General features: G+C 37.9%; 2 long non-coding RNA genes across 2 annotated transcripts in view; one reads left to right on the top strand and one right to left on the bottom strand.

Annotated features, from left to right (window-relative positions):
* Positions 1 to 24,682, top strand: part of LOC145735650 (uncharacterized) — a 123,821-nt gene that overhangs the window by 12,692 nt on the left and 86,447 nt on the right. The window lies entirely within an intron of this gene.
* On the bottom strand, positions 1,228 to 16,874 carry LOC145735323 (uncharacterized). The gene is made up of 3 exons (XR_014179647.1): positions 16,737 to 16,874; positions 16,417 to 16,603; positions 1,228 to 1,827 (listed from the first exon to the last, which is right to left on the bottom strand). It is a non-coding gene; the product is annotated as an uncharacterized LOC145735323 (long non-coding RNA).

Below are 24,682 nucleotides of genomic sequence, written 5' to 3'. Positions count from 1 at the left end.
ACCCCGAACTTTTCAACAAGAATTTAGTGTTAACGTTTGGATAGGTGTGATAGGTAACCATTTAATTGGTCCCCATTTTTTACCTCCTCGCCTGAATTCTCACCTCTTTCTTCAATTCTTGGAAAATGACTTGGGTAATTATTTAGAAGACGTTCCACTCAACGTGAGACAGCAAATGTGGTTTCAAATGGACGGCGCACCTGCTCATTACGGAGTAAATGTTCGACGCTGGTGTGATTTGCACTTTCGGGAGCGCTGGATAGGTCGTGTAAATAATGCACATAACCATGATTATGTTCCTGGTACAGGTCCAGCCGCTTGGCCCCCAAGGTCACCCGACCTGACAGTTTTAGATTTTTTTATATGGGGCTTTCTCAAAGACAAGGTGTATTCCACTCCAGTTCACACCGAACTGGAATTAGTAGGTAGGATTGAAGCAGCCTGTGAAATTCTTCGCAATAATCCCCATCAAATATCTGCAGCGGTCAATTCTACACGTCGTAGGTGTCAAATATGCATTGAGTCTGATGGTTTCCATTTTGAACAACTATTGTAAACTTCGTCACAGATTAATTACCATTTGCGCGAACGTTTTAACGGGAACTAGTTAAGAGTTAAGTATTTTGACTGAGACAAAGAGCCATAAGAATTGTCACAGTCAAAACTTAACGTAAGCTTTCCCTAAAGTATCTCTGTCCAAAAGGCACTAAATAACTTTTAATTTGTTAAGTTTTATTTAATTTGTTTCCTAATTTAAGTTATGTGATAATAATAAATTTTTATACCATTATAACCTTTCCTTTTTTTACTCTGAAATGGTGCGTCAATCCGAAAAAACACAAGAGGACTTTTGTCTCCCAAATTAAACAGTCATCTCAAAAACAAATTTTAATTTCCAAAAAGGCAGTGGCGTAACATTTTTTTTATCCAAAGTACCTAGGCGTACGTCGGTAAGTACGACACTGGTTGCGTCACAGTTCAATTTTTTATTTCATTGAAGACGTTTTGAACAGGAGATATTCACACAAAAATTTCATTACAATATCTCCAACGGTTTTCGAGAAATTCTCAAATAAGCAATTTTTTTAAAAAACTTTAACACCCTGTATATCAGTAACGACGCCCTATTGGATATAGGTTTATATAGCAAAGTGTTGTTATTTTTCGACGTACTATCCGACATTAAAGTTTGGGCACTTAAAACTGAGACACCCTGTATAGTTAGGTATAAGTTATTACTAGTTTATAGTATAAGAGTGTAGTGCTAGTGCCACACAACAAGGCCATTGTCACAACTGTCAAGTGACAACCTAACCCCTTGTCTGGTCGATGGCGCGGCGTGAGCAACTGCTGGGTGTATCTTGCATCTTGGTGTTTACACTCATTATTAATAAACCTAGTTAAGTTAACACACTTGTAGAGTTATTTATGTCCTGGAAACCCTGAATAATACAGATGTTAATCAGTTGGAAAATAAATTGTACGTTAGATAGATATTACTGATTGCTGGTCCTTGTTCACTCCCAATGTCAACTTTTGCACAGTTACTCAGTTCGCCATGCGTAGACATTTAAAGGAATGCATATTGACATTTAAAGGAATGACAATATTTCTAATACTTCAGCATTTAGATGGAAATTAAATGAAAAGTATTCGGCCAGATATTGTGGATAGAACAATGCTGCATATGTCATAACAGCAAATCGAAATCGCAAATAAAACTACACACCACCCGCGACCCAATCATTAGTTTATTATTAAAATTAAAAAAAATCCAAGATTGACCTGGATGACCTTTTTTTGCTTCTCGCTTCACCGGGAGAATATCTGTAACAAAAAAAAAATATTATCACGAGAATATAAGAAATGTCAATGTGTTTTAAGTTTTAACTCGATTTTAACCAATGTTAGCTGAAGCTTGAATTTATATTGTAGCATAAAATCAGTATAAAAATTCATTATACATTGAATTACCATTCAATCTAGCACACAGGTGGTCTATTTCTGACCATAAACAAGTTTAGAAACGTATGAAAATTATACGCACAGTTGCGAAGAAGGTATTTACCATACACATCTGTTCGCATGTTTTCGTATACGTAACTTAACGTATAATATCAGAAATTTACTGACTTTAAAAAAAATTATTTTATGCAAAACACGTATTTGTTAGCGCACGAGAAAACCCACCAGTTAAAAACAGCGCATGGGAAATGCGCACTTTCGAGCGTCCTCACGGAAAAGGTACATTTTTTCAAACAAATCAACCAAAAAATAGGTAGTTTTCAGACTAGTAAGAATAATGAAAAAACCTTTCCTACTCAGGTGCGCTAAATGCACTTTTACACACTTATTTGAGTGCGGGAAAGAGTACTTTTCCGCACCGGATGCGGTAAAGTTACTTTTCCGCATTGCAAAATTAATTTACAATAAATGTAAAATTTTAAAGGTGTCCAAGAGCACCCTGGACATAGGAGATTAACATGGGAAAACGGTTTTGATTTTTTTGCGCCTGTACGGTTGATTTGAATTTGAATAATCGTAATAATTAAAGTTGTAGTACCTATCACGGACTAGTTTTGTGTATTTTTTTCGGATCTCTAACTTGAGCCCTTTCATCGTAAAACACGAACAAAAATGAGAAAATTTAATCTTTTGACCTGCACTGTATAGGCGGTTGTCGGGCAACGGGTAAACAGGCCATTGTTGCTGGTACGGTTGCTCGACAACCGCTTATACAGTGCAGGTAAAAAGTTAAAATTTTTGCATTTTTGTTCGTGTTTTACGACGAAAGGGCTCAAGTTAGAGATCCGAAAAATCCGAAAAATACACAAAACTAGTCCGTGATAGGTACTACAACTTTCATTATTACGATTTTTCAATCGAATCAACCGTACAGGCGCAAAAAAATCAAAACCGTTTTCCCATGTTAATCTCCTATGTCCAGGGTACTCTTGGACACCTGGTATGTGTAGAGGGAGAGTACCCACTTGCACCAACCTGAGATGCTCAAGCAAATTAAAAAATTGAAAAAGTCATTAAACAGATAACAAACGAAAGAAAGTCCACAATATTCAGACAGGCTTTAGTTTAAAATTCTCTAATTACTCCCTAGGTAGTGAAAGTGATATTTTCATCTCTCAAATGAGGGAGAAAACTTTTATTTTCTATAGAGGTCGTAGGAAATAGTTATTTGCGCATAGTTAAAAGCAGCAGTTAAATATTATGTTAATACCTGGTTGAAGAAGGTTCTACTAAAGATATGTTTGCCGATTTGTCAAGAAAGTGACAAAGTGTCTTTAGACAGTGTGACTTTTACTGGTGGTACTTTTCCTCCCTAGGGAAGAAAAGTTTTAAATTGAACACCTTGTTAATTATTCGCAAGAAGGCTAGTAATTATTCTTAATACTTCCCTATACCTATTGTTACGATTTTCCCGTGGGTTTACACAAAGTCAGTTTAACTCAACAATTAATAAATTTATTTACACTTCAAAACACTCCGTACAATAATTAATTCAGCTACTAAAAACACTACTACAATTCCATAATTATGCCACTATTTAAACTTTTGCATTGAACGTCCAAGATTCTTCCAGGTGGCGCCTCCTAACTGTGGCCTACTTTAACACGCGCCCGGCCAGATATTGCGGCGCATCGGTTTCATCCTGACTCGAGTATAGTAGGCCCAAACCGTAACACTATTTTGCACCGTTTCCTAGATGTTTCATAAAAATGGTGGCTTTTTCAGCAAAACGGTAGTCTAAACATTCATTAAATTCTCAAGTCCTGAAAGGCTTGCCGATGTGACCTTTTGTCCTCAGTGCCTTTACCTAACTTCAACCGTTTCTGACTTATTAACAGTTTTTCCTTAAAGGGTGCATACAATCGTAATCCATACCAATCTGAATACGGACACCTGCTTGGCCTTACAGACTAGTTGTCGCTTCAATAACGACAACATGTTCTGACAGATATTTGTCAAATACAAAACTGGTTAAAACTTAGCACAAACAGGGGTCCGTATTCAGATTAGTATGGATTACGATTTTATACGCACTTTAAGGAAAAACTGTTATTAAGTCAGAAACGGTTGAAGTTAGGTAGAAGAAGAGTACACATAGATTTGTTCTAAATTTAATGTTCTTTTTTTCACTTTTTTTAAAAGGTTTTTATGAATTTTGTAAATGTACTTTACCCTTTAACCATTAACCGTATTAGCAAAGCAATACTGAAACATTAAATATCTCGAAAACGGTCAACATTTAAGATCTAAAACTAGTATACTTTTTTTAAATAGAAAACATATTAGAATAATTATAGTTGTGTGCAACATCTGGTGACATCTGTACTCAACTCTATGAGTTAGAAAGTACAGATGGCGTTCCAAAATCTAGGAACAGCACCATTAATGCCGCATCATTCGGTAAACACCGATCTGATTGGTTGAAAATGGTGAGGTTTTGTTTTTTGTTTATCAATCCCTTTTACCAATCAGATCGGTGTTTACCGAATGATGCGGCATTAATGGTGCTGTTCCTAGATTTTGGAACGCCATCTGTACTTTCTAACTCATAGAGTTGAGTACAGATGTCACCAGATGTTGCACACAACTATCATTTCTGGTGGTGTAACCTTATAATTGCGGTGGCAACATTGTAACGTCGCTTTAGACTGTCAAGCGTCAGTCTATTTTGACTTTTGTAAAACGCCAGAGTAAATGCGGGAGTTAGCCGACAATGTGGCTTTTTTAATCCCAAATTAAATTAATAAATAAGTCAATAAATATAATATACAGTTCACCACAGTTTCGGTGTTTAAATAAATTCCCTCGGGCAGCAGTAAGCCCGACATTTTGGTCCTTCGAAGACGGATTAGGAAAACAAGTGTTTTTCTACCAGTTCATAACCTGAAAATAAAGGGTTATTTTTCAGATTTGTAGGGGATATTAGCCCTGAAAGCAAATAAGCGTCTGCTGTGGAGAAGCTATAACCCGCACCGAACTACGAGTTTACGGGTCCATCGGCAAAACACCCAAATTTATAATAAACCAGCTGCGGAAACGGAGCAGTATTTCGTCCCTGCAAAAGGAAACGAGGGTTTCACAGGTTTGGACGTGGAGTTAACGGCTTCTAAGTGGTTTGGGAGCTAAGCAACAAGGGTTTGTTGCACAAGTACTACAACATAGAATAAAGAGGCTTGTGTCGGGGGTAAGTTCTTCGATTTTGTATCTAACTTCAGTCCATGCTTGGTAAATACAGTTGGCAATTTAATTTTATTTTCCTTAGTGTGTTTATGTCTAGAAGTTAAGTCATTAATGAGTAATAAGTAAGTGAAATTAGTAAAATGACCTCCAAAAAGGATATTATTAGGAGGCTAAAAAGTGACCGCACACAGTTGGTTGCACAATTGAATAGGTTTAATCAATTCATTACCAATTGTGATGATTCGGCTAATAAGATCACTGTAAATGAACGTTTTGTGCGTTGTGAATCATTGTGGGACAATTTTGATAAAATACAATTAGAGCTAGAATTTTTAGATGAAGCTCATGAACCTGAAAATAGTGAACAGAGAAACAATTTTGAAGAAATGTATTTCGAAACAATATGTCTTTTTAAGGAAAAATTACAAAGCCGTAGTTTGTCTGATTCAAACATAGTTTCTAGTGAGTTAAGTCAGAGAAACGTCAATTCTAATGTAGTAAAATTACCACCATTGGATTTACCTTCTTTTGAAGGATGCTATGATCAGTGGACCAACTTTTTTGACAGCTTTATGGCTTTAATACACTCTAATACCAGTTTAACAAATGTGCAGAAATTTTACTATTTACAATCATGCCTAAAGGGTGAGGCAGCACATGCAATTTCATCTATACAAGTTACAGATTTAAATTATGAAAATGCTTTCAAATTATTACGAGAGCGTTATGAGAATAAGCGACTTATTATTCAAAGTCACCTGCGTCTCTTATTTGAATTAGCACAAATAAATAAAAGTAATCACATTGAGCTACGTTGTTTTTTAGATACCATACAAAAAAATGTTAGAGCTTTAAAAAGTTTAGGAGAACCAGTCGAACATTGGGATACATTACTAGTGTATATGTTCACTTTAAAATTAGATCTGAATACTAGAAAAGATTGGGAATCTTATAACATTAAAAATAACAGTCATAAGTACACAGATTTTATAGCTTTTTTAAATGAGAAGTGTCAAATTCTTGAAAGTGTTGAGAGTAATAGTAAAAACTTGAGTAACCTTCACTTGAATAAAGGCACCTCCAGTAATACACAACGTCCTGGACCACCTAATAAGAGGTTTTCATCTAATTCTTATTTTGGTAGGAATCAATGTTCATTTTGTCAAAATCATGGTCACTGGATTAGTGAATGTACCAAGTTTTTGCAGTTACCTGTTAAAGATAGAATTAATGAAATCAAAAGGCTACATCTTTGCTTGAATTGCTTTTTATCAAATCATATAAGTATTAAGTGTACTAGTAAGCGTTGTTCTAAATGTGATAAGCCACATAATGTTTTACTTCATTTAAATTTTAAAAATACTGAAAACAATGTTTCAAATAATAGTTGTAAAGTAAATTTCTCAGAAAATTCTGATTCTCAAAATGAAGATACTGCAGTTGTTTCATCTGCAAACCAGTCAATTATAGCTCACAGTTTTGATCACCATAATAATGAAATTTTGTTATCTACAGCTAAGGTACTAGTTTTTGATAAGTATGGTAAGATGCATGAAGCACGGGCTTTACTAGACTGTGGTTCACAGTCGAATTTTGTTAGAAAAGAATTAGTACAAAGCTTAGGTTTAAAGGTGGATCATATTAATATGTCCATAGTGGGAATAAGCGGTTCAGTTTCAAATTCAACACTATCTGTGACAATTAAATTCAAATCAAAGCATAATGAAGTATCTGAAAAATTGAAATTTATAATTTTAGATCAAATTACTAACCACTTACCTACATTTCCAATTAATAAAAGTGAATTAAAATTACCATGTAATATACATATGGCTGATGACTCTTTTGACACTCCAGGGCCTATTGACTTGTTAATAGGAGCTGAAATATTCTATGACTTACTGTTAGCAGGTCAAATACGAATAGCTGAAGGAATGCCAATCCTTCAAAAAACTAAACTAGGTTGGATTGTTTCGGGCAGTATTCGTACAAATAATCATCCATCAACCTTAAATAACTCCTCAAATAATAATTTTAATCAAACAATTTGTAATCTTACCTCTAATAGCAATATTCAACGTCAGATTGAAAAATTTTGGATAATGGAAGAAGTACCTTCAATTAAAATATGGAAACGAGAGGAGATCGAATGTGAAGAATTTTTTAAAAGCTCATTACAAAAGGCAGAAAATGGTCAGTATATAGTTGCATTACCAGTTCGTGACGGAATCAAAGAGTTAGGAGATTCAAAACAAATTGCTCTAAAAAGATTTGGAAAGTTGGAGCGAAAATTATCAACTGATTCTAAATTGAGGACTGAATATATTAAGTTTATGACTGAGTATGAAGATTTAGGACATATGTCACCTATACCAGAGTGTGAAATAAAGAGTTCAAATCCACAGTTTTATTTACCACATCATCCAGTATTTAAAGAGTCGAGCAGTACAACTAAAGTAAGGGTAGTCTTTGATGCTAGCGCTAAAACTAATAATGGTATCAGTCTAAATGACAAGTTGAAATGTGGGCCAGTATTACAAGACGATTTGCTTTCTATTTTAATCAGGTTTCGACAACATTACTGTGTGATTGGAGCTGACGTAGAAAAAATGTATAGGAGAGTTTTAGTAAGTGAACAACAGAGGGATCTTCAGAGGATCATTTGGCGTAAATCTCCTGATGAAGAATTAACTCATTACAGATTAAATACAGTAACGTATGGCATGACGTCAGCATCGTACTTGGCTATACGCTGTTTAATCGAAGCTGCCTATGAGGAATCTCAGACTTTTCCTGAAGCATGTCGTGTAATAAAAAGAGATTTTTACGTCGATGACTTATTGTCCGGCGCACCTTCTATTAGTGAAGCTATACAACTAAAAAATGAAATCGCACATATATTGCAAAAAAGGGGTTTTCTTTTGAGACAATGGGTTTCAAATAAGGCTGAAGTTTTGAAAGACCAACCATATAGTGCTAAAATAAAGCATTATGTTGTTGAAGAGGCTGTCTCTAAGGCTTTAGGAGTAGTCTGGAATAGTAGGGAAGATAGTCTGGAGTATACTGTCAATTTGGAAAAACATCACAAGGTGACAAAAAGAATCATTTTGTCACTAACTTCTAAATTATTTGACCCGTTAGGATTGATTGGTCCTGTAATCATACATGCCAAAATAATAATGCAGCGATTATGGAGCGAACATTTATCATGGGATGATCCTGTTTCTTCAGATTTAAATAAGTTGTGGTGCAATTTTTGTGAGAAGCTTCCTATTTTAAACCAATATAGCATTGTTAGACATGTATTTTGTGATAATCCAGTAGTGATAGAATTGCATGGTTTTTGTGACTCTTCTGAGTTAGCATATGGTGCTTGCATTTATGCTAGAACAATTGATACTGATGGCTCTATTGTCTCTAATTTAGTTTGTGCTAAGTCTCGGGTAGCACCAATAAAGTCTTTGACATTGCCCCGATTGGAATTATGCGGTGCTGTATTGTTAAGTAGGCTCATGAAGAAAACAACGGAGAGTTTAACTATGCCAATCAACAAATTCTACTATTGGACTGATTCTAAAATAGTTTTATCTTGGATAATAGAAGAACCTGCTACGTGGAATGTGTTCGTTTCTCACAGAGTTTCTGAAATTCAGCAATCAACAAATATTATAGAATGGCGACATGTGAGGAGTGAGGAAAATCCATCTGATTTGATATCCCGAGGATGCACTCCTGACAAATTAATTTGTTCAGACTTGTGGTGGCATGGACCTTCATGGTTAACAGTAAATTCTCATGATTGGTCACCCAATACTTTTACTGAAGCTGATTTTAACAATTTACCAGAAAAACGAGCAAATAGAAAAATATTCACGACTTTTACAAATAATAATATAGATATTTTTAACAAATTTTCTACATTTTCTAAATTGCAAAGGGTGATGTGTTATATTTTAAGATTTTTCAAAAATATCACCACAAATAAGAATAATAAGAGTTTAGAGTGTTTAACAGTGATTGAATTAAATGACGCTTTAATTTATTTAGTAAAACTAGCTCAAGGTTGTGTGTTTAATGAAGAAATACATGATTTAACTTTAAAGCGAAATATCTCCTCAAAAAGTAAATTATTACCTTTGAGTCCGTTTTTAGATTCCAATGGAGTTCTAAGGGTTGGGGGTCGCTTAAAGAAGTCTAATATTTCTTATGATCAAAAGCATCCTATAATTTTAGACAAGAACCACATTTTGAGTAAGTTACTGATTGTTCATTATCACAGACAGAATTTACATATGGGTCCTCAAGGATTATTGTGCTGTATACGAGACAAATTTTGGATATTGGGTGGAATTAATACTATTAAACGGGAACTTCGGTCTTGCATAATTTGTTTCAGAATGAAACCCAAACCTTTGGAAGTTTTAATGGGTGACTTGCCTGAGGCTCGTCTTACACCTAAAAGACCATTTTTCAACTGTGGCCTAGATTACGCTGGTCCTTTCAATATTAAATCATCTAAAATTCGGAACAGTAAGATTTTAAAATCGTATCTGTGCCTTTTTGTTTGCTTTGCAACAAAGGCAGTTCATTTAGAGATAGTTTCAGACTTGACCACAGAAGCTTTTTTAAATGCCTTAAAGAGATTTATTGCTCGTAGAGGCAAGTGTCAAAATATATTTTCGGATTGTGCTTCCAACTTTGTGGGTGCAAATCGGGAAATTAAGGATTTGTATAAGTTAATTAGTGATAAGGAAACTAATGTTAAACTTAAAGATTATTTGTGTCATGAAGGTATAAATTGGAATTTTATTCCTGCTCGGTCCCCTCATTTTGGTGGACTGTGGGAATCCCATATTAAAATAGCGAAAGAGTATATGAAAAAGGTGGTAGGGAATTCGTCACTCACGTTTGAGGAATTGTCAACTGTGTTTACCCAAATTGAAGCGTGCATGAACTCCCGACCCTTAAGCCCTCTTTCTAATGACCCTAAGGATCTAATGCCTTTGACTCCGGGTCATTTCCTAATTGGCGAACCATTACTGTCCTTGGTAGAACCAAACGTAAGGGACGTTAAGTGCTCTCACCTAAAGAGATATCAACATCTTTCTCAACTAGTGCAAACCTTTTGGAATAGATGGAGTCATGAGTATTTGAATACTTTAAATCGTCGATCTAAGTGGCAAGTAAACAATAATAATTTTGTCAAAATCGGTGATTTAGTGATTTTGCGAGAAGACAACTTACCTCCATTAAAGTGGAACTTGGGGAGGGTAATAGAAGTGTTTCCTGGTTCTGATGGGCTAGTGAGAGTGGTGTCAGTACAAACTGCTAAGGGTATATTTAAGAGAGCGGTTGCAAAGATTTCGGTCTTGCCAATAGAATGATGTTCATTCTATCATTTTAGCTTAAGTTTAGTTTTAAGTACCTTTGTTTATTTTTAGGTGTTGAAATATGTATATCTTTCAAGGGGGGCGGTATATGGTGTAACCTTATAATTGCGGTGGCAACATTGTAACGTCGCTTTAGACTGTCAAGCGTCAGTCTATTTTGACTTTTGTAAAACGCCAGAGTAAATGCGGGAGTTAGCCGACAATGTGGCTTTTTTAATCCCAAATTAAATTAATAAATAAGTCAATAAATATAATATACAGTTCACCACAGTTTCGGTGTTTAAATAAATTCCCTCGGGCAGCAGTAAGCCCGACATCTGGCATCCAGTTGACTATACTGGAACGAAGGTTTTGTTCTTTGGTTATCAAGCCCTATAGCCTCTCTGATGAGCCGTAATACGGCGAAACCGGTCAGAGGATTGGGATTGATAAACAAAAAACAAAACCTCACCATTTTCATATTAGAATAATATTTTGAAGTCGTATCTCCGTTTAAGCTGCGTAAAAAAAAGTTTAAGTCCTTTTAAACAGCTGAAATAGTTGCAGATAGCGTAGTAGGGGGGAATCAGCCTCAGAGATCGAATAAGAAACGAAGAGATCCGAAAAAGAACAAGGGTAACCGATGTTATGAGAAGAGCAGCCGAACTAAAGTGGCGATGGGCGGGTCATGTTGCAAGGCAGGATCCATCTAGATGGACTAATAAAATAATGCAGTGGCGCCCAAGAGCCACAAAAAGAAATGCAGGGAGACCCCCAAAGCGATGGCGGGATGACATCCAGAAGATAGCAGGAAGAAACTGGTTTCAAACTGCCCTGGATAGACGGACATGGAAATCATTGGAAGAGGCCTACATTCAGGAGTGGATGGACATAGGCTAAAGAAGAAGAAGAAGAAGAAGCGTAGTAGTAGCAAAATAGTAGTAGTAATGATGTAGCTCTATGTCCCATTACTTATGGTCCACCCTATACAGGGTTATTCACATTATTCGACACGGAAGATTGCGACTAAGCTATTCACTTTCAAAAAAGTTTTGATTCTGGGATGGATATAGACCTATTGAAGGTAGGTTTTAAAAATATTTTCTTGATGTACCGGTTGTCCCAAATGCCGAAAAAGTATCAAAGTCATGTTTTTTCAATTGCAACACCTAGTATATTACTTTTTTTTCAGAATCTACGTTGAAAATAAAAATTAATTGAAGTTCATTGATGTTTGATAGGTCTAAACTTTACAGTTCCTCAGATATTCCTTAATTTGTAAAAATGTAGAACAAATATTAACATTTAAACATTCAACCTTCCTTTGAGATTTATTGACCAACATTGGTTTGGGCGCTGATAACAGATTAAGTTTTATGATCCAAAAGTGATAAATTGTCTAGCTCATATAGGGGGTCTCAAAAAATTTAATCAAAAACTAAAATTTTGAAGTAGTATAAACTTGTCAAATTCAAATGGAACCCCACCAATTTTATGGTTACAATATATGCAAAATTTAATTACCTATCGAAAATTATTAAGGTTTCATACCGCTAATTGTTAACGTTTTCTGGGAAAATCGACATTTCTTAAAATAGAGCTGACTTTGACTGATTTTTGATACCGTTCAAAGATCACTTGGTATCTTTTCCAATTACATATCTATCGTTCTAATCTGAGTAAAGCTTAGAATTAACTAGTGGCTTAATACTTTGTAAATTTGCTATCCAAGTTACAAAAATAATTCATAAAAAAGGTTTAAAACGGCGACAATTCGACTACAAACACAAACATAGCTACTACGTTTTTGAGTCCTTCAGCAACATTATTAAGTATCTTAATGGATATACTCCTAAAAATTTCGCTAATTCGCTAATCTGTGGTCATTTCTCAAGGGTATCAAAAATCACTCAAAATCGGTGCGAGTTCGAGAAATGTTAACTTTCCAAGAAAACGCAAACAGTTAGTCATAAGAGACCTCAATAATTTTCGGTAGTTAATTAAATTTTGCATCTACTTTAACCGTAAAATAGGTGGTGTTCAATTTGATTTTGAAAAGTTGTTAAAGTTTAAAGGTTGGAATTATTGGGAGAAAATTTTTGAGACATCCTGTATGAGCTAGACAATCTCTCACCCATGGATCCTAAAACTTGTTCATTTAGCAGTTCTCAAGCCAATTTTGATTGATATCAAACATAGGTTGAGTGATTAAACAATAAACCTTGTTCTAAATTTTTACAAAATAACGAATATCTGCGAAACTGTAAAGTTTAGACGTACCAAACCTCAATGTCATTACCTTTTATTTTCAACGTACATTCTGAAAATCAAATAAAATACTAAGTATTCCATTTGAAAAAATATAACTTTGATACTTTTTCTGCATTTGGGACAACCGGTAAATCTTGAAAATATTTTTAAAAGATACCTCCAATAGGTCTACATCCATCCCAGAATTAAAAGTTTGTTGAAAGTGAATACTTTAGTCACAATTTTCCGTGTCAAATAACGTGAATAACCCTGTATAATGTATAAAAAAACAAATGTTTTAATTTTGTATGTCATTAACCACAACAATTTAAAATGTTCATTGTTCAATTGAATTGTTAAAGACAATTTTCAGATTATAGTTTAGTTAAGATAACAAAAAATGCAGGTAAAAGTTTAAAAATAAAAATAAATCGCAGACATTTAAATTAGGTAGGTATATGACATACTTCACAAAAGTTGAATTGCAAAAGCTATCAGAAAAATAAGTAATACACAGGCTGTTCCAATTAAAAAAGTCGAAATTACTTAAGCTGAATCAGTCAACAGGGTGTTTCATAATAAAGCGTTATACAGGATGTTTCACGATAAATGCGTTATATTTTAGGGTTTGATTAAACGTCAAAAAATAACTCTATTGTGCTATATAAACCATGGTTCAAAGATGATGTTTCGTTATGTAGATACAGGGTGTTAAAGTTTGGGTAAAAAAATCTAAATTTATTTATTTCATCAAAACAATAAGAGATATTTTCGTAAAACTTTTTAGGTGTCAACAATAAAGTTCGTTTTGCCATTAAAAAATATATTTTTTATTTTTGCTAGTGGCGTCTAATCGAACAAGTTATTGACCATTTTTGCAAAAAAAAAATATGTACGCCACTGTTTTTCCATAAAATGCAAATCAGTTCTGAATTCCTTATTCAATTTAACACAGAAAAGGCATCTAGTAACTTTTTGGTACGTCATCTCGTTTTCGAATAAAAAATCCTGCAAAAGAACCATTAAAATTAATACTAAATCTTCGAATTTCGTCTCTATTCAATTTTAAAATTTTGATTTATCCAGTTTTTTAATAAAAAAATAGGAAGATACTGCTTGTTCCTATCGAATTAAAAATTTTTGAAAAAAACTAAATTAATAAAAATTTAGATATTGATTAATAAACAGTCGACGATTTAGTATTGATTTTATGGGTACATTTTCATGATTTTCAATTTTTTATTGGAAAAAAGAAAGGTGTACCGAAAAGTTACTAGATAGCTTTTCTGTTCTAAATTAAATGGGTAATTCAAAATTGATTTGTGTTTAATGGAAAAAAGAGCAGTGTAATTACGAAAAAAAATTACGAAAATTAAAAAAATATGTTTTTTATTGCAAAACGTGCCTTATCATGGACAGTTGACCTACAAAGTTTAATAAAAATATCTGAGACCGGTTTGAATAAATAGATCCAAACTATAACACCCTGTATCTCCATAACGGAACATCTTTGCCCCATGGTTTATTTAGCAAACTAGGGTAATTTTTTACTTTTAATCAAACCATAAAATATGACGCATTTATCGTGAAACACCCTATGTAGCTAAATTTTTAATAGTTTTATGAAATTGAGAAAACTTAATTTGACTTGAATGAAAATTTAGTTTAATTTTAATTCGCAGGTCTACATAGACGTAATTAAAAACTTAATTTTTGTCCATAACAACACGTAGTAAACAAAGTAGTCCAGGTTACTTTAATCTGGGTTGATATCGAGGGGTAGACCGCCGATAATTTTTTGTACACCAAAATGCCTTTTTGCATACGAAATACCTTTAAAATACCTCACAATGCTTCGATTATGCCTCATAGTAATAATGCCTTAAAAAAACTGCCTAAAATGCCTCTAACTGCTTTGAAATACATGAAAATGCCTTTAAATTATTTAAACTGCCTTAGGATACCTTAAAATGTTTACACATTTGTTGCTTTCTTAAATACAGACATAGAAACAGTTGAAGTAATTTAAATTTAGACAGTAATAAAATTGTAAGAACTATAGGTCACATGACTTGATAGTTCAATTTTTGAACTTGCAACATTGTAAAGGCTAGTTGACATTGTCAAAAACAGTCACGTAAAGTTCAAAACGCAGTTTAAACTTTGAAAAATGGTAAATTAAATTTAAACAGTTGTTAAAACTTAACTTGCAAAATACACGTTACGTGACGTTGAAAATGCAATTCTGCATGTTCTTTCCACACTGTAAAGGTCAGTTGACATCTGTCAAAATTAGTCACATGACCTTTAAAATGTGGTTTAAAATTAAAAATTTTGGCAAATTAAATTTAGACTATTTTAGACAGTTGTAAAAGCTGAAATTGTAAAATACACGTTGTGCGACGTTAATAATACAATTTTGAGCATGCAACACTGTAAAAGCCAGTTGACACCTGTTAAAAACAGTCACGTGACCATAAAAATGTAGTTTAAATGTTGAAAAATTGGTAAATTTTTATAATAATTTGTAATGAATCAGGGTTCAGAGGATATATATCCAGTGATATATATCATGATAAATATCATGATGAATATCATGATATATATCTTGATATTTACAGCTTGATATATATCCGATATATTCAATATTTTTATTAATTGAATATAAACAGGTTTCAGTTATTCAAAGCATCAAAAAATTATTCAACAAGGCCAAGAGTATCAAGAATATTAAGTAAGCTTTACTGAAGGATGGCAAAGTTTGGTTTTCTAATTTGTCTGAGATTAGTAAAGCTGTTACTGTTCGCGATGAACGGAAAAGGTACATTTTCTCGACAATGAATCAGTCGAGAAATAGATAGTTTTCAGAGTCGCATAATAAAAAGTTTATTTTTTTTTGTCTAGAAATAATATAAGTTATTATAAAAGGATTTGTGTTAAAAGAAAAGATAGCTTAAGTAAGCATAAAACAAAACAGTTTTTTTAGTTTTTTATATTTTTTATAGCTAAGTATATAAAGATTGAAAATGATATATATCGGATATATATCTGATATATATCCGATATATATCATGTGATATGATATTTATATAAATATCATGATATTTTCGAACCCTGTAATGAATATTGTTTCAACTCAATATCATGTAACAAAGATTTTACCATAATAATTACTTGTGCCTATGCTGTTATGTTCAATTTTCAGTCAATTTTGTTATATTAATAAACTACATTTTGAAATATACAGACAATGCCCCACAATACTCTCAAATACTTTATAAATATCTCTAAATGCCTTGTAATGTCTTGTAGTAATGGAAAAGTGCCTCATAATACCTCGAGTGTGTACACCAAATTACCTCGGCATTCTACCCCACGGTTGATATGGAGAATAAGTATCTTTATTAATACTACAACTAAAAACTTGGGTAAACCCTGCCTCATATACTACATATAATACATATTAACTCAAGGTTGAACAATGCAGTCTACAAAGTGAACAATGATGATTATTGTGTTAAAGGTAAAACCATATTGAAAACTGCATTGCTTTTTATTTTAATGTTACTATCATTAAAATCAGTTAACTCACCTTAAAACTTCCTTTTTTAATCCACTGTTGTAATGTAGATAGTTTAAAATATTGCACAGGATTTTATTCTTCTCCAACTTGACTTGATTGCAGTCCCTGGGAAACGTAGTCACTTTCTTCATAAAAGTTGTGCTTTTTCAACCACATGGAAAAGTAGTGATGTATGCAGCATATACCAGTTGCAGATCTGTAAGACTAGCCTAATTAGTTACTAGAACCACCCTTAAAAAATGTTAGTACAAAAATGTGTAGTAATGATGCATCAGCAATAGCATGGTTTATTACATAGGTTAGGTATGAAATTGCCATCGTAATCTTACCTGGGCCCAGCAGCTGTTGCATCCATTATATCTATCAAAAAACATACATTTCCTTGATATTATATAATTTTCATTAATTAAATTATTGGATTTTGTCATAAAAATATAATTTAGCAGCATGTTCTAGGTAGTTTTTTTGACATAACAAGTGACAAGTGGGAATTTTACTTCAACACAACAGATCCAAGAGGGCGGCCCCATCAGCAAAACCTGTTTCCTCAAAGCGATACGTCGCGTGACGTCACAGTGGATGCTCGGCTGCACAGTATGAACTTAAAACCAATGGGTTATTCTTTACATTGAACAAGTGAAGTCCACCTCTACTGAGTGGAGGTATTACTTTCCTTCTGACAAAGTATTTATACTATAAAGTGATACGCTTGAATAATCAAAATATCTAAAAATTCAGCTTTATTAAGTATTGGCTTATTTCTTTAAACAAAAACATTGCAGCTGCACAAAGATGTTTGCTTTACAATCATAGTACTAGATAGGTAAATATTGTCTCATATGAGTAGTTTCTACCCCTATTAGTTGAACTCACACCAAACTACCTTATTACTGCTATTACTGTGAGTTCCCAATCAAACTACCCGTCTGAAAGGACTTTCACGTTGTGACTTGAGTATTAAAAGACTGACTGGTTGTGTCTTTGAAAAAAAACTGTATTATCGGGGGTAATATCCCTAGTGCATTTAATTTTTCCGGAAAAATTCGGAAAAACGAGTTTCTAAGTATTTCCACAGGAAAAATTAGATGCACGAGGTATATTTGGTAAGATTATTTCCTGAGTTAAATAAACATTTTATTTTAATAAAACATTTTTTTTAAATTAAAACAATACTTAATAAGAACCGTAACTTGTGACGCTCTTTTGTTGGGGATGTAAATTAAATACCCCTTTTGACACTAGTCTGATTTTAATTGCCTCGGGCGCCACCTGGTTTCAAACAACCGCGGAGCGTAAACCAGGAAAACGCTCCGTCTACCGGGGTAACTTTTAAGACAGTCGAAGAAGGTAAGCGGGCGCTAAGGTTTTGCAAGGCCCAATGAAAGACAAAAGTCAATTTGCAAACTCACCGGGTCGTGTTTCCAAATAAACTAAACAGAAATTAACACACTGAAACACTTAACCAAAATTATGACTACGGACCTACGGTGGTTAACGAACAGAACCAATCGGAGAAACAAAAGTCGGAACCCTAACGGTATCTTAAGTCTTAAACAGAAACAAAAGCAAGTGTAAAAATGAGAGAGAGCGTGTAACTTTGTTTTAAGTGATCAATTTCCACCTAAAGCGTGTAAGTCGGGACGCGGGTGACAAAGCAGTTAAACGTACCAATAAAAGCGGTCAAATAAAAAGTGTACGCGTTAACGGTGTCTACGGCAGCTGTCCTGGCGGACAAGAACAGGAGAAATTCGGGTGCTAGCTACGGTATACTAATTACTGGGGAAATCCGTCGGGTCAATACGAGTCCAACGACGGCTAATTACGGTGTACTAGATACAGGGAAAATCCGTCGGGTCAATACGAGTCCAAACGACGGCTAACTACGGTGTACTAATTACTGGGAAAATCCGTCGGGTCAATACGAGTCCAAACGACGGCTAACTACGGTGTACTAAATACAGGGAAAAATCCGTCGGGTCAATACGAGTCCAAACGACGGCTAACTACGATGTACTAAATACAGGGAAAATCCGTCGGGTCAATACGAGTCCAAACGACGGCTAACTACGGTGTACTAATTACTGGGAAAATCCGTCGGGTCAATACGAGTCCAAACGACGGCTAACTTCGGTGTACTAAATACAGGGAAAAATCCGTCGGGTCAATACGAGTCCAAACGACGGCTAACTACGATGTACTAAATACAGGGAAAATCCGTCGGGTCAATACGAGTCCAAACGACGGCTAACTACGGTGTACTAATTACTGGGAAAATCCGTCGGGTCAATACGAGTCCAAACGACGGCTAACTACGGTGTACTAATTACTGGGAAAATCCGTCGGGTCAATACGAGTCCAACGACGGCTAACTACGGTATACTAACTACGGGGAAAAATCAAAAGGAACGGACAGGTATTGCGGTATAGGCCCAGAACAGATGCCGTACCGGTACACGTGGTTGAATGGTACTTACTGCTGGTCGGGTTTCGAGTCGGAGCAGGTTGACTGGTTCGGACGCTGACCGCAGGTGGAAGAGGCCGTTTGCCACGTGCAGGCCAGTTTTATTTCCTGCAATCTCCCACTCACCTACGTACCATGTATGGGGGACCGGAACCGCGCGCACTGCCACACACTGGGTGCCGGCAGGACGCCTTTGCAGGTTAACTGCGGTACTATAGCCGCTGAACATTCGGCCGCGTAAAACTTATTAACCACGCACTTATCAATTAGCGGCTTTCCGCGACACATCGCTATGACCCTAACGAAAAGTAACCGACGTCCCGAACCTAAACTGACAAGAACGGAGAAAATCCGACTGTTGGAACTTAAGTAATTAAAATGATGATTCCGGTTGATCGATTTAATTAAGAAAACGGTAAAACTTAGTAACTTCGTTACACACCCCCTCTTCGTACGGAAAAAAAAGGCGTTTACTCCTTTTTTTTAAACAAAAAACAACCCTTCTAAATAGACGGCCTTAACACTAGCGCAACAGTTAACAGTCAGAAATTACAAAACTAAATCACAGACTCAATACAATGAAAAAAAAAATAATCACCGGCTCTATAAAATTACGAAACCCTAGCCTAACTTAACCTAAATCGCGGAACCCGAACACCGCACACCTTTCTCACTCCCGGTCTCGGCTACAGATGGCCGATGGATAAGCAGGTGCAGAAAACGGAGGCTCCCCCGGTAAGCGCCGACGGAACTTCGATAAACACTTTCTTTCGGTCATCTAGACTAACGGTAACAGCTACGGTCGGTACGGTAACACATACGGCTTACGTTTACGGTTGTCACCCGCCCCAACTCACAGCGTGGTTTACACGCGGGCTTCACTAAATTCGGCCCCGTCATGCGCCGCTTTTAAGTCTTTAATATGAATACGGCGCAGAATTTACCGGTGCAGCTTTTAATGTCATACACCACCGGAGAAAGAACCCTAACCACGGTGTAGGGCCCTGAAAACTTAGGCGCTAGCTTTGAGGCGAAACCCCGGACCGCTGAGGACAAGGGGTTTTCACGCCGATAAACCTGATCTCCCACATGACACCGCCACTCTCTTCTCCGCAAATTATAATGCCGGCTTTGAGTGGTGAACGCCCGACCCAGATTTAAACGGACCAGCTCATAAATATCATTGAGCTGTTTGAGCCGGTTGCTGTGCTCCCCAATATCGGAGCGCTGGGGTTCCCTTAACGGCTCGGCGTCGTCGGGTTCCGGTCTGACAGAACGGTATTAAGCTTTTGGTGGCTCTAACTCCCGACCAAAATTCAAGTAAGCCGGCGTGTATCCGGTGGAGTCATGTTGTGACGTGTTAACGGCAAACAGCAAATCGGGGAGCAGTACGTCCCACTTACGGTGATCCCCTTCGCAAAACTGGGCGATCATGGTTTTGAGGGTTTTATTAGCTCGCTCGACGGGGTTGGCTTGGGGCGTATATGGTGGAGTTAGCCGGTGAGCAATGCCCAACTCCGCAAGCAATTGTTTAAACGGTTGGCCGGTAAACTGCGTGCCATTATCGGACAAAACGGTTCGTGGGCACCCAAATCTAGTTATGACCTCGTCGTACAAAGCCTGGCTTACAGCTCGAGCCGTTGCTTTTCTAATTGCTCGACATTGTACCCACTTAGTAAATCGGTCTTGAAACACTACCAAGTAATTGTTCCCTTTTGCAGAACGGGGTAACGGGCCAACTAAATCGGTACAGACGGTTTCCCAGGGGCGGTTATTTCGTGACGGTTGCATGTACCCAGGCGGTGCTTGTTGCGATACTTTATAACGCTGACAAGAAGGACAAATGCGGACGTAACTTGCAATATCACGCATCATTCCCGGCCAATAATACCGCTGGGCTATGCGGACGGTGGTTTTTGCAATCCCAAAATGCCCGGCGGCCGGTTCATCATGGTTTTGCCGAAGAATGGCCGCCCTAGCGGTTTTAGGGACGCAAAGTTTCCACGAACTGGCAGACTCTGCCGACGTGACTTCGTTTAAATCCCAAAAATGGCGGTAGAGACGATTTTCTTTGACACAGTAGTCAGGGAAATTTTTGGGATTCGCTTCGACCGCCGCCATCTTAGCGCTATACCAGGAGCACGGTTCAAAATTTCCCATCAGCGCTATGGATTCGGGCGGATCGCCAACCGAGTTGGACGGCACGGGGTCCCGAGATAGAGCGTCAGCTACTTTATTCAGGATCCCCTTTCGGTACTTGATTTCGAAATCAAATTGTTGGAGATAAATACTCCAACGGGCTAACCGGCCAGATGGGCTTTTAAGCGAGTGCAACCACCGTAAGGACTGGTGATCCGTCACCACGGTAAAACGGTAGCCTTCAAGGTACGGTCTCATTTTTTCGACTCCCCACACTATTGCCAAGCATTCTTTCTCGGTCACCGAAAACTTTCGTTCAGTAGCTGTCAACGTTCTGCTAGCATAAGCGATAATGTGATCGCCATTGAAATCATGCTGTATTAATGCAGCACCTAGCCCATGATCCGACGCGTCTGTTTGTAGTACAAACGGCCGGGAAAAATCTGGACAAGCCAAAATTGGGGCTTCGGTTAAGCACTTTTTCAGCTGCTCAAATGCATGCTGCTCGTCCGCTGACCAAGTCCACTTCACTCCCTTCTTTAAAAGTCGGTTTAGAGGAGAAGCAATTTTGGAAAAGTCCTTGACAAAACGGCGGTACCAGGATGCAACACCGAGAAAACGGCGAACGCCTCTCACGTTGGTCGGAGCCGGCAGTTCCTGAATAGCCGACACTTTTTCTGGATCGGTACGGATACCACTGGACGTAACCAGGTGGCCCAGGTAACGGAGGGATTTCCGACCAAATTGACATTTATCCGGATTCAGGCGCAAGTTCGCAGCTCGGAGACGACGGAAAACCTCGGACAGATTGTCGAGATGTTGTTCAAAGGTTTCCCCAAGAACAATAATGTCGTCCAGATACGCAAAACAGTACGGATCCATATCGGGGCCGATGACTCTGTCCATTAATCGTTGAAACGTAGCGGGAGCAGAGTGTAAACCAAATGGCATGACTTTGAATTGAAACAAGCCCATGCCCGGCACCGTAAATGCGGTAATTGGTTTGCTAGCTTCATCAAGAGCTACTTGCCAGTAACCCTGTTTCAAGTCAATACTGGATATATAACGGGCACGGCGGAGTTTGTCCAAGATTGCATTAATAAAAGGTAACGGGTATGCATCTTTTCGGGTAACGTCATTGACTTTTTGAAAGTCAATACAGAAACGGTGTTTACCATCCTTTTTACGGACAATTACTACAGGGGAACTCCACGGACTGGTTGACGGCTCAATAATACCGTCTCGCAACATCTGCTTTACCTCGGTATTAATAATCTCCTGCATACGAGGATTGCGAGGGTGATAGCGTTGCTTAATCGGCTCGATTTGCTCCAAATGAATGGTATGTGTGGTTAGTGGAGTTACGCCTCTAATTCGGTCAAACTTTGGAAGTTCGGCGTTTAAAAACTGTTGCAGTCTGGCGTTTTCGGTTTCGGTTAACGTTAAAGGCTCAGCCGGTTCAATAGTGTTGACTGGACTAATCTTTTCCGGTATACGGACTGGTCTAGGGCTTACTATTTGTACAGCCATTGTCTGCAAATTTACTTGGAAAGGATGTTTTCCTAGTAAGTCCATACCAAGTACGATAAATACGGTTAACCCTGGTAAATAGTGGTAAACTGGTAAACTGGTAACCCTGGTAAACACCTCCGTTACAGTTGGGTAACCCTCAAAAGTCAGTTTGACCCTGAAAGCCTCGGTAATATCCACCTTACTGCCATTTGCAACTTTAGCGTTTTCAACAGTTGGACGGAGAGGTGTGCAATCGTGCCATAACTGTCGTACCACGGCCCCTACGTATGAACGGGCAGCACCAGTGTCTACTAATGCCATAAATTCAGTGTCAAACATTTTGACAGAAATGTAGGGTCGATTGTCAGTGGTCAGGAAGGCATTCAGTGCGGTAACTGCTGGTATATCAGCAACAGATGGCACTGGGACGGTCGGTACGGTAACGTTTGGTGTTGCGGTCGGAAGAACGTAGTCTTTTGTGCCAGAATCGTTAACCAACGTCTCGGTCGGTACAGGGTATCTGGTAATCACGTTAGGTACTTTAGTAACTGGTGTAACGTCATGCTTATGTCTACTAACGGTCGGTACGGTACTACTAGGCACAGAAACGGTCGGTACGGTAATGTTAACTTTGTCGGCGGCATACTTGGGTACGGTATAACAGGTGACAGGAACAGGTAGTATGGTATAACAGGTGACAGGAACAGGTGGTACGGTATGACAGGTGACAGGAACAGGTGGTACGGTATGACCGGTGCCAGGAACAGGCAGTACGGTATGACAGGTGCCAGGAACAGGCAGTACGTTATGACAGGTGACAGGAACAGGTGGTACGGTATGACAGGTGACAGGAACAGGTGGTACGGTATGACCGGTGCCAGGAACAGGCAGTACGGTATGACAGGTGACAGGAACAGGTGGTACGGTATGACAGGTGACAGGAACAGGTGGTACGGTATGACAGGTGACAGGAACAGGCGGTACGGTAAAGTTAACTGGAGTAACGGTCGGTACGGGGTTTGACGGCGGAACGGGGTTTAACGGCGGAACGGTATTTACAAGGGACGGCTGACAGGCGGTAACTGTCAAAACAGGGTGGGTCGAGGCGGTTACGTCGGGCGGTTGTGCTTTCCTCGCATTATCACAACGCCCTTTTAGTTTTCCGGCCGTGCACAATCACAATGCCGAGACTGTACACCTGGTTGCCCACATCTGGAGCAGAACAGACGGGACGGACGCGTACATTCTGTACGGAAATGCCCGGTCTCTCCACATCGCCAACACATTCCTCCAGGATTGCCCACGGGAGCACCTTGACGGTTTTCAGGACGGGGTGGGTGTTGAGGTGACCTGGTGTGCGTTGTATTGAGGAACTGGTTGTTGCGAGACTGTCGACTCCCCTCAATTGGCCGTGGGCGGCCTGGTACGGTAACCCGTGTCTCGGGTACTTGTCGTGACTTTATGGTCGGTTCCTGATGACTATTCACTCTAGTAAACTCAGGTTGAGGGCGGTAACTACATGCCTCTGCCTGCCTCACCTCCTCTAAGAGGCGTTCGGTCTCACGGGCTTTCTGTGACAGAGTTAACACGTCGTAAAAGTCGGTCGGCCGCACCATCTGTCTTAATTGTGGTGTCATATTACGGTACAACCAACGTAACTCCTGTTCGGGTGTAATACTCCCATGCCGGCGGATCATAGTTTGTAAGTCTGTAAAGTACAGACTGACAGATTCCCCTTGTTTTTGCAATCTGCGGCTTATCTGCGCCTCAAGATCATCATAGTAATCCAGAGGGTAATAAAAAGTACGGAAATCAGCCTCAAATTGCTGCCACGTCGCCCAACGATGCCGGTTGTTTCGGAACCACAGCAGCGCATTACCACGCAACACCATAGGTAATTGCGGCACTAGTAAGTCTGGATGGATTTGGTTGGCGGCGCAAATTTCCATTAATTGCTCCAGGAAAGCAACAGGGTCGTCCTGTTCATTAAAATAGACTTTCCAGTCCTGAGCGCGAAAATACATGGGTGTTTGCCGGTGCAGGGTCGGCGTGGGTTCCAGCAGACAAGGAAGTGGCTTTGTTGACGCCTCATTGGCTGTGGTCATGGGCGGCACCCAGTGATAAGTTACCGGCATAGTCAGAGATAAAGGGGGGGCTCGGGAA

The sequence above is a fragment of the Ips typographus genome, linkage group LG11 (assembly GCF_016097725.1).
Source record: "Ips typographus isolate SLU linkage group LG11, UJ_Ityp_2.0, whole genome shotgun sequence".
NCBI lineage: Eukaryota > Metazoa > Arthropoda > Insecta > Coleoptera > Curculionidae > Ips > Ips typographus.
Note: the sequence above shows the minus strand (reverse complement) of the source record. Positions and strands in the feature narration are given on the sequence as shown.